Source organism: Spermophilus citellus (genome assembly GCF_964194105.1).
Source record: "Spermophilus citellus genome assembly, chromosome: 9".
In the NCBI taxonomy this organism is placed as follows: domain Eukaryota; kingdom Metazoa; phylum Chordata; class Mammalia; order Rodentia; family Sciuridae; genus Spermophilus; species Spermophilus citellus.
Window position 1 is genome coordinate 104,276,029 of NC_138191.1, and position 12,291 is coordinate 104,288,319.

Genomic DNA, 12,291 nt, shown 5'->3' on the forward strand with positions numbered 1-12,291 from the left:
TTTAGTTGTAGATGGACACAATACCTTTATTTTGTTTATTTAGTTTTTTTATGTGGTGCTGGGGATCAAACCATACCACTGAGCCACAACCCCAGCCCATCTTTAGTTTTCTATTATAATGAATGTCTTGTCAAATTTTGTTATCACAACAGTGCTGGCCTCCTAAAACTGGCTGGAAGATGTTTCTCTATTTTATGGATGAATCTGTATAAGATGTGTTATTTCTACCTTAAATATTAAGTCTTCACTAATAAAATCATTGAGGTCTGAAAGCTTTCACTTAGGATTTTTGTCTTTATGTAAATAAGACAGGCCTAAGACCTTTCCCTTCTCAAATTGTTCTCCTCCAGTTTTGACATCATATTTATACTATCCTCGTTGTTATGGTTTGGATGTTTGCACCTCCTCCAAAATTCATGTTGAAACTTAATTAAGAGATAGGGTCTCTAGGGGGTGATTAGGTCACAAGACTCCCTATTTGCCCTTCCATTTTTTGCCCCATGAAGACACAGCAAGAAAGCCTTCACTAGACACCATATGCAAGCATGTTAATATTAGACTTTCCAGTTTCCAAAACTGTGAGACAATATCTGTTCTTTATAAAATTACCCAGTCTTATTCTACACATCATGTACAACCACATAAATGGGAAGTCATACTCCATGTATGATCAAAATACATTCTGCTATCATATATAACTAAAAAGAACAAATAAAAAATTTAAATAAATAAATTACCCAGTCTTTAGTATTTTGATACAGTAGCATAAAGGGAACAAGACACAAAATGTGTTGCGGAGGGGCTGGAGCTGGGGCTTAGTGGTAGAGTGCCTGCCTTGCCCATGTGAGGCACTGGATTCGATCCTCAGCACCACATAAAAATAAATAAACAAAATAAAGGTATTGTGTCCATATATATATGTATATATATATATACATATATATATATATAAATTTTTAAATATGTTGGAAAAACATATTTTCTATGTCTACTTTTTGGAAACAATTTATATAAAACTGGAAATGTTTGTTCTTCAAATCTATATTAACAATTCTGAGGGTTTTTTAAATAGTTTAAATGGGTAAATATTACATTATACTTTTATACAACAAAAATTAACAAAAATTCTATTAAAATGCATATGGTACCCCTTTTCAAATCCCTATATAGCAAGGAAAATGTGCCCATGAAAATGCATCCAGGGGACTCCATCTCTTTATCTTCCTCACCCATTCCTTAAACCTACATTTGACACCCAGGGTTCCAAATTAGTGCATTCTGTACCAAGTTCTGTACCATAAAAACATGCCTATGACCTAGTAGAACAAAATACGTTCTCCAATCAGATAAAGGCAAGCGAGGGGCAATGGTTTCCCAATCCTTCCTCTCATGAGGAATATTCATAGCAGGTTGGGGTGGAAAGCTACATAATCAGGAAGGTGGGATGAATTTACATACTTCCCATTTAGGCAAAAAAAAAACATAAATTCTCTGACTCATCATCTTCTCTCATAAACGAGGCTGGTAATAACTAACAATACATTACAAGGTGAAGTCTGTCCCAGACTTCTCTGATCTATAAGTCCCTCCTTAATGCTCCATATTCTTCATAATCTTCCAATTCACATGCTGAACACATTCAAGCATACCCCATGTTGACATTAAAAAGAAGAAGAAGAAAGGAATCTCCTTAGTTACTACACATTCCTTTTTTGTGGAGGCAGGTAGTATACCAGGGATTGAACTCAGACGCACTTGAGCACTGAGGCACATCCCCAGCCCTATTTTTTTTGTATTTTGTTGAGAGAGGGTCTCACTGAGTTCTTAGCACCTTGCTTTTGCTGAGGCTGGCTTTGAATTCTTGATCCTCCTGCCTCAGCCTCCTGAGCCACTGGGATTACAGGCATGCATCATGGTACTCTTTAATCACTGCCTTATCAGTTGTATTTCCCTTCACAGTCACACTTTGAATTAGTTATTTATATCCACCATCCCCAAATTCTTACTTCCTACTCATTCTTCAACACACTGAAAATACACTTAGACTTTACAACTCTATTTAAACCATACTTGCCAAGTTACAAATGGTTTCCAGATAAAGAACCTCCATGCATTTTTAAGTCTCCATTTATTTTTATTTGATCAGAAGCATCTGACAGTACACACTTCTACCTTTTAATTCATGAAGCCACAACCTCCTGCTTTTTTCTTATCCATGGAAACTACTTAAACAGCTTAATGTTGATTGCTTTTAAAGTTCTGCCCATTCCCTTCTCTAAAAAGGGAGACACATTACCTATTAAGGAAATCCTCTTTAATAATTTTATTAACTGGCCTTTAAAAAACAATTACTCCAAACATAAACATCTTGTCAACTTTGACAGCAAATAAACCTTTCGGTCTTCATAAAAATCTGTCTTTCCCATATACTATCATTACTACTGCTTTGGACACTGTGGAGGTTCATTTTCGCATATTCACCATTGGGCACGAGCCTCTCTTGAGGTCAGGAGACAAGGCAAAAACCTATGTGTATGCAGTTATGACATCTCTATGAAACTCTAATGTATTTTGTTCTTTTTGACCATTTGCTTATTCCACTAATGATAGAGTGCTTACATTATACAATAATGTTAAGAAATGGAGGAAAAGCACAAAATATGAAGTTGAGAAAACTAGATTCACATCATGACATACCTGGTATTTCAACTACCTCTAATTGCTTAGTGATAATGGTTGTAAAAGTCAAATAAAATCATGTATAAAAAAGGTACTTTATTTTATAAATGCTAGGTGAATAGTTCTCATATGAGTTTCAGGAACAATAAAGACAGTTTGGAGATAGTAACAAGATATTTCTACATGGTGTAAAGAACCCAGGGCTCAGAGTTTACATATATATATATGTAAACATATATATGGGGCTGGAGTTGTGGCTCAGCGGTAGAGCGCTCGCCTTTCATGTGTGAGACCCTGGGTTCGATCCTAAGCAACACATAAAAATAAATAAATAAAAATAAAGGTATTGTGTCCAACTACAACTAAAAAATAAATATCAAAAAATAAATAATTAATTAATAAGTGTGTGTATACACACACATATATATTGTTTAAATATATATATGCATACACACACACACATACACACACACACACACACACACACAAACAATGGTTTCTTACTTGCCTCCTTAAATGTCAGTGGTCATCAAGCCTTTCTATACTCCATTTTTCTTTTCTGCACACCTCTATCACACAAGTAGATACCTACTCTAACTCACGGTAATTCCAAGGCTACAATGTGAAAATATATTTAAAAGTTTAAGGTTAGACACTATAGATTATCATGAGTGATAAGAAACTGCATTTTTCTAATTTATCTCAGCAGCAACAAAGATCTAATGCCAAAGGATAAAAAGTGCTATTCTCTAAAAACTAACCACACCCCTGACAACTAACAACCCTCCATCCAAAACCACCGGGGGTATATTATTTTAACGGTCTCCAAAATTCTATTACCATTTTGGATCTCTCAAATTGATGTACTTTGATACTTCCTGCTAAAGATGATAAAACTTCCCAAAAAACTTAAAGTATTATATGACTATATTGAGCAAAATAAAAGATTTTGAGAACTACATGTAAAAGTACAAAGAAAGCTACACACACTAAATCTTCAAAAAATAAACACTCCCTTTTACGTGCCAATAAAGCAAACTTCTGAAGGTTTTATATAACAAATGAAATATTGCTATTCACACAGACCCATCAGGAATCCCTGCCTATATGTATTACTCACTTATTCACAATGACTAAACCCATAAAATATTTCTAAAGTAAAGACAAAGGCCTCAAGTGTCCAAAGGAGATAACCACTACCCCCTCAAGTAAAAATGCAAGCCAAGAGTCACAAAGTCACAAGACTGGTGTTTGTGCTTTATGTTCACAGTCACCAGTACAGACGTGACTGTAGATTAAAGCTATCTTTCCCTGAGGCAACTCCCTCCCTGAGCCCCTCCTCCTACTGTCTATTGAATTCTCACTCATACATATATTCACCCTAGCCATTCCTCTTCTCCCTGCAAATTTTTCCCAGAAAAGGAAAAGAACCAGCTCCAAGAAATATAACTCAATTTTCTACTCTACTAGAAATGGATTTTGGAAACAATTAACAAAATCAAAGAGGAACTAAAAGACTATGTATCTTAGATAATTCATATTTAAATCTACATCATATGACTAACATAAATAACACTGTTGAGTTGAGACTAGGAGTGGAGAACAACATTCTAGGACCTACCAGATATACATTGCTAACAACACCACTGTCAAAAGACAAAATTACAACAAACCTGTTTTAAAGATCAATTTGGCTTTTATTTGATGATTTAAATATGGCTTAAAGACCAATTTTATTTTATTCTAGTATCAGGCAACATCTCATTAGAATGGGTGTTCTGCTGAGCTGAGCAGAGGGATTTGGCTTTCTGGCAGAAAATGAATGGAGAAAGCAAAAAGAAGGAACTAAAAGTAGATTGGTCATTTTAAAAGCCACCTTCTTCATAAAGTTAAAATAGAGGACATTTTTTTTTTTTTTATCACTGAGCTACAGTTCAGGTAAACTAGGCCCCCTCCAACTGGCTGTTAGGTTTTTTTGTTTTGGTTTGTTCTAATACTGACCTATTTCAAAGTTCAGTTTGATTACATGGCACTTAGGATGAGTGATCCATGCTGGTTTTGGTCTGCTGGAATCTACTGTGAGTCTAGTCCAAAATTATCACCTCTCAAAAATTTTGCTTAATGCCACCCTATACTTCAGTTTCCCACTAGATTAAAGATAATACTTTTAAACTACTTATGGAATACAATATAAACACAGAAAAGTGCACATAAGCACACAACTGAAATTTTCCTAAATTGAACACACTAGTACAAACAGCCAGAGCAAAGTAAATAAGTGTTACCATCAATCCAGAAGCTCAGGCTCCCCCTTCTGATCACTACCTTTACTCCCCAAGAAAACCATCATCTTGATTTCTAACTCTATAGATCAATTTTGCTATTCTGATATTTTAATGGGAATATACAATATATGACCTTTTGTATATAGTATTTGTGCTCAACACGTCTAATTCAAATACCAGAAAGCAAAAACTAAATGGAGAAAATTGTAATATTTGATGAGAGAATGGCTAAGAGATTCTCAAAATCGATGACAGAAATGAATACACACATATAGGAAGCATAATACATCCCGAGAAGAACTAATTTTTAAAAATCTAGCCAGGTATGGTGGTACACTACTGTAACACCAGCAACTCAGGAGTCTGAGGCAGGAGGATTCCAAATTCAAAGTCATCCTGAACCTTACCAAGCAAGATTCTGTTTCAAAATAAAAATTAACAAGGGCTGGGTATGTAGCTCAATATGGAACCAGAGTGCCCCTTGTTCCATCCTGAGTACTAAACACACACATACACACACACACAAAAAAAAAAAAAAAAGAAGAAGAAAAAAAACCTAGACCAGGTAGGTAATAGAAATACTGAAAAACACCAAAGAAAAAAGAACTTAAAAAGTCTAAGATTCAGAAGCTTCAAAGGAATGACAATGACACTGGCAATACATTTCTCAATAGTAATGATGGAAATAAAGGATAGCTGAATAACATGTTTAGTAAAGTGTAAGAAAAATGGCTACTATTATAAAAACCATATACACAGACAAAATATCTTGTCAAGATCAAAGGCAAAATAAAGACATGTAAATAAATAAAGCATTTACTACCAACATACCTATACTAAAAGAATGTCTAAATGATATATTTTAGGAAGAAAAATATTCCCAAAAGAAAAGTCTAAAATCTAAAAATAAATGTTGAGCTAGAAACTGGTAAACATGCAAAAATCTCAATTAAAAAAATGACTATATAAAATAATAATAATAGAAATATCTAATATGTGAAATTTATTTTAGGAAAAAACTAAAATATGGGTCATAAATAGCATGTAAATCTAGAAGTAAAGAGTCCTGTGTTATTAAGGAAAGGTTGAAATTTTAAATTTGGTCTAGCATACCACTAGATTTGGAAATGAAAAATAAGAAAATGGGCTCTATCAGTATTTTTAAATTATAATAAAAATGGGGATTGGGGGACAATAAGGCACAGAAATGTGGCACATGAAAGACAAGACATAATATATATGGCAGGAACAAGTTCAAATTTAACATTATTTATAAATATAAATAGACAATTTTACAAAAATCTTATCGCATACCACCTGCAAAAGATACACCAAAAACAAAATGATATGGAAAAGCTGAAAGAGATAGCTGATTTGTAGAAAACTAACAAAAAAGACAAAGTTCTGTTGATATTGATCATGAAACAAAAGTATAAACACCCAATACTAGAAATATGAAAGGAATATGAGAATAAATTCAGCAAAGTGTGAAGAGCAGAAGAGCCCAAAGTGCAAACAAATAATATAAAACAATTTTTTCTCAAGATAAAATGGACAAGGGACTGGGGATGTGGCTCAGCGGCAGAGCGCTCACCTAGCATGTGTAAGGCCCTGGGTTCAATCCTCAGCACCACATAAAAATAAATAAATCAAATAAAGGTACTGTGTCCAACCATAACTAAAAAATAAATATTAAAAAAAGATAAAATGGACAAATTCCTAAAAATACATTCCTTAACAAAACTATTTCAAGATGAAAACCAGGAAATGTATATTATATCCATGGCCAGTTTACAAAACTGAATAATACATTTAGGCCTAAGTTGGGTTTAACCCCCAAATGCATAAGTTTTCACACAATAGAGAGGGAAGGCTAAAAAAGAAGTTTTTCAAGTGAGACATAAATGTTTCAAACTCAAATGCCTTCACGTCACAGGCGGGACCCGGGTTCCATCTTCAGCTCCACAAAAAAATAAAGGCATTGTGTTGTGTCCAGCTACACCTAAGAAAATAAATATTAAAAAAAAAACCTAAACTAATGAAACCTACACTTAAAAGCAACATCAACTGAATAAATTTAGCCACATTTAAAGTTACTAAAATAAAACTTCGTGCTAATTTTGAAATACTACAAATATGAAAGAAAATTCTTATTTGTACATGAAGAATGCTGTTTTTCTTATTATTGTTTGGTTTATTTACATTGAACTCATGTCACTATATAATAGTAAGGATAAAGCCTAATTTTCTCCCAATAGTTAATTATCCCAATAATTCCATCATAATTATTGAGTAATTTTTCCTCCCTTCATTGATGTCTTCTTTCACATGTTAAATTATTAAATAAACTACTCTATTTCTAGCCTACTATTATTATCACTACATTTATTTTGTACCAAAATTACAGTGATCTAGTTGTTTTGCTTTAATTTAGGTTCAAATTAGCTGATCTGGTAAAAGCTACCTTCACCTAAGCTAGATTTTTTTTATTTTATTTATTTTTTAACATCTTTATAATATTGTTATCTTTAACATCACACATAATACATCTTTCCTTCTATGTTCTCAAAATATTTTATAGTTTCCATCAGGTGGAATGGCACATGCCTGTAATCCCAAGGACTCAGGTGGCTAAAGCAAGAGGATTCCAAGGTCAGTTTCAGCAATGTAGCGAGACCCTATCTCAAAATAAAAAGGGCTGCATAAGCACAATTCACAATAGCTAGACTGTGGAGCCAACCTAGATGTCCTTCAATGGATGAATGGATAAAAAAAAAATGTGGCATTTATACGCAATGGATTATTACTCGGCACTAAAAAATAACAAGATCATGGCATTTGCAGGGAAATGGATGGCAGTAGAGCAGATTATGCTAAGTGAAGTTAGCCAATCCCAAAAAAACAAATGCCGAATGTCTTCTCTGATATAAGGGAGGTGACTCAAAATGGAGTAGGGAGGAAGAGCATGAGAAGAAAATTACCTCTAGATAGGGAAGAGAGGTGGGAGGGAAAAGGAGGGAGAAGGGGAATTGCATGGAAGAGGGAAGGAGACCCCCTTTGTTATACAGAATACAGGTATGATGATGTGAGGAGGAAAAAAAAGAAGTGGGTCACATTAGATTGGGTAGGGAGAGTGATGGGAGGGGAGAGGAGGGGAGGGAAGAGGGGAATGGAAGGACAGCAGAATAAAATAGACATTATTATTGCTGTGGGTATATGCATGACTGCATGACCAATGTAATTCTGCAACCTGTACACTCAGAAAATGAGAAATTATATCCCATCTGATTCAAATGAATGTCAAAAAAAAAAAAAAGGCTGCATGTACAGCTCAGTGGCAAAGCACCCTTGGTTCTCAATCCACAGTACCAAAGAAGTACCAAAAAGAGTGTGTGTGTGTGCGTGTGTATGTTAATATTTATCATTAAAGTTATTTTTGGTGTTGGGGGAATTTTGTTGCTAATATGGGCGAAATATCTTCTTCTATTTTATGATTGTATATTGCTGGCAAATTAGGATTCAATTAGTTTCTTGGTATTGTTCCTGGTTATTTTTCTAAGATATTTTTATTCTAATAGCTTTTTAGTTGGTTCCTTTGGTGTTTCTAGATAAACAGTTATCACAATGTCAACAACAAATATTTCTTTATCTTTCTTTTTTGGGAGTTGGGGGTGTAATAGGGACTGAACTCAGGGGCAGTTTGTTGCTGAACTACATCCTCAGCTCTTTATTTTTTATTCTGAGACAAGGTCTCACCAAATTGTTTAGGGCCTAAGTTGTTAAGGCTGATCTCAAACTTGGGCTCCACCTGCCTCAGCCTCCTGAGTCATTGGGATTATAGGCATGCACCAGTGAGCCCAGCAACAAATATTATTTCTTTTAACCTAGTATTCAGTATCTTTTTTATTTTTTTATTTATTACATTGTCCAGAAATAATAATAATTGTCATTATTACATCAATAATTACATTACTGGATAATGTAATTTAGTAGTAGTAGTAGTAGTAGTAGTAGTAGTAGTAGTAGTGGTTGAACCCAGGGCTTTGTGTATGCTAGGCAAGCATGCTACCACTGTGCTATATCTCCAGCCATGTTCAGAATTTTTAAAACTTTATAAAATAATGTAATAACATCTCCTTTATTTTTTGTTTTTGTTTTATTCATGCATTCAACAAACACAGCTTTGTGCCCAGCTCTGTTCTGTTCACTAGAGAGAAAATGGCAAACAAAACAGACAAGGTCCTGCTCTTATGGAACTTATAAATGTGCTGTTTATAAACTTCCATTTCCAAAGAAATCTGGTAAAGAAAGTTGGAGGGATCAAAGCAGGTTTCATGGTTGGCTGATTTTCTGGGAAATTTCTAGGAAGTTTAGTCTATCTCACCAAAAAGCAATTAGACCCAAACATTTGAATTTTCAACTTCTAATATGAAGTTACCCAGTAGATCCCCTATATGAGTAAGCATACATTAGCTTTTCCATGTTTATGTATATTAATCTAAAATTTACTTTTTTAAGTTTATATTGTAGTTTACTTATTTAAAACAAATAATCTAAACTGTGGATTTTCAAGCATACTTCTATTTCAAAATGTTCTGGTCTTCTGGAAAATAAGCCATAAAGTAATTTTTTTAAAATTACAAGTATTGCTACAGGAAAGCACCCTCTAGTACTATGTAATCTAGGAGTTTGGCACTCCCACTAGAAAGAAACAGACTCAAGAGGAAGGACATCAGTGAATAGGGTAGCAGACGCTGGAGACTGAGTCAGTCACTATAGGAAGAAATGATCGGTTTAACACAAAACAGCACAATAATTAAAAATATTCCCCATCAGACAAATAGGATTTCATTTCTGAATCCTGGCAACTAAAGAGAAATAAATAGGCAATGTAATTAAAAGAGCTAATAGAACCAGCCATTTTTAATTATTAGCAGCTACTTGGACATATATCACTATTTTTATGTGAGGTCTTATGAGCATTTTATAAGTACTTCCCAAACTCCCCCTAACAAATCAAGTAAAAAAGCTCATCAAACCAGTCATAGTAATAGAAGAAATAATGTAAGGAATAGTTTATCATATTGACTTTTAAAGTCCAAAGCACACTGGACAATTGATAAAGAGTTGGTGAACTTTGAATGTTTACAATAACATTAATAAGAAATACAAATCATAACTATAAATATTATTTATTTCAATTTATATTTTGTTTAAGTTTACTAATATATTCTTTCTGAGCACTTAAAAAAAAACACAAAAATAACATTAATTCATGGCAATTAAAAAGACCCTAGGTGCTTTGTACACAAAAAGAGAACTTTAGAAATAACAAAAAAATAGGGGCTGGGGCTGTAGCTCAGTGGTAGAGCGCTTGCCTCAAATGTGTGAGGGGCTGGGTTCATTCCTCAGCACCACATAAAAACAAACAAAAAAAAAATAAAAATATTTTAAAAAAAAGAAATAACAAATAAATAGACCAAAATCAAAAGGAGGAGCTATATTTCCTGACTAAATCTTCACAGTTTAATTAGCTCAGTGTTTTATACTGGAATCTTTATCGTGTCAATTCTCAAAAACAGTCAGTGATATACTAAATAGAAGCTGGCTTATTCTTTACAAAGAAGACTAAGGCAAGATGATCTAATTTACAAAGCATGAAAAAAAATCATCAAATTTTAAAAACTTAGCATGTGTTCTTTTAGTACTAAGGGTATTCATTAAAATTCAGTTGAAAGTTATCTATCAGTCTATTCCTCCTTATTATTATACCTTACTTAGCCTCTTCATGTGCCAAATTACTTCTAAGACTTAAGGAGTATATAGATGGACGGATAGACTATATATATACAATGTGATAATTTTAGAAAAGTTTTTAAAATTATATGTAGAATCAAATAAATACCATATGTATATATTTTTGTCACTTAATAGGCATAGGCATTGTAGTCAGGGACAGAATATGTTTACTGTAAATAATCTGTCGGCAATTTTGTCTAATGCTCAAAATTAGGCTTGCATCCATATAATTTAATGGTCCGCTCACTTGATATAACATAAGGAAGCCCAGGCAGTATTTTTCCATCAAAGTAGCAAAATCTTAGACAAATTCTCTAATTATAACTGTATATGATAGGATAAAGAGGAACTTAGTGGCACTTCACCCTACCTCCTGCCTCAAATGAACTAAACAAAATTGCAACAATATGTTCAATACATTTTCAAGACAATAAAAAGGAGATCAGTCTTTTACTCACCTGTAATCCTCTCCTCCGTAGAATACTGGAATCATCCATAACAGATATTAGACAAAAAAAAAAAAAAAAGCCACTCCCCAGACAGTCAACTAGTAGTGCCTTAGTGCTTATTTAAATGCTGAAGAAAGAGGCAAACAGTCCATTCAGCACACCAGGCTGTGCCCACTAATCCGCTACTCCACTATACCAGGCTAGCACCAGTACACAATCACTGCCTCACATCAGAGCTACGTCTTCCTTCACAGAAGATACAGACAGATCCCTTCAGAATCAGTGCCCAAAATAGGGGAAACACTTTGCATTTGTTTTTCTTTTCCATACATATGGCTTTGACTGGAATTTTTCAAAATACTAAGAAAAGAACAAAGATCTCTGGGGGGGGGGGGAAGAATTCCAATCTTTGATATCCTGATTTCACTGCTTATTTTAAAAGGCTGGCAAACAAAACAACAGAGTCTCCACCTACAGCTACTAAGCTTACAAAATCCATGTCACGTCTTCCTTTCCAAAACAAAACCATTTCACATACGTTTTCTTAAAAAATAACAATTCTTCCGAAATACAAAGAAAAACATATTATTCTGATGCCTGTTTTTAGACTCAAACTGATATAAAACCAGTTATTGTTTTGATTAAGTCGGCAAAATTCCTTTCATCCTTTGTACAGACAAAGCAAATGTCAGATTCTTTCGATATTGTCACAGGCTCTTTTGTTTCTTTACTGCTAGACACGCTGGTCCTCACATCTTGGACAGTCCCAAAAGCCTCTTTCTTCAGGAGCTTGGATCATTGCTAAGGTCGGTTTGGCTGCTCTTTTATGTCCTTGGAGGGGGCTAGTACACGTGTTGTGAGTTCTGAGCATGGAGGAATTCATTCATCTATTCACTGCTGACGGTGCTGTCACAGGAAACGCAACCCATTCCACCAGACTTCTAAAAGGGCACAGCATGAAAAAGCCTAGTTTCACTCAACCTTCAATCATCTCAAACTGCTTCTTTGGCCACTGGCTACCATTTTCAAAGTAGGACTTCAGCTAAGTTTAAAGATGTTTGTCTCTTAATTCATGGTTC

General features: G+C 34.1%; 1 protein-coding gene across 10 annotated transcripts in view; it reads right to left on the reverse strand.

The window, feature by feature from the left end:
* The window catches only part of MAST2 (microtubule associated serine/threonine kinase 2), a 181,433-nt gene that overhangs the window by 115,616 nt on the left and 53,526 nt on the right, over window positions 1–12,291 (reverse strand). The gene's annotated exons all lie outside the window — the stretch shown is intronic.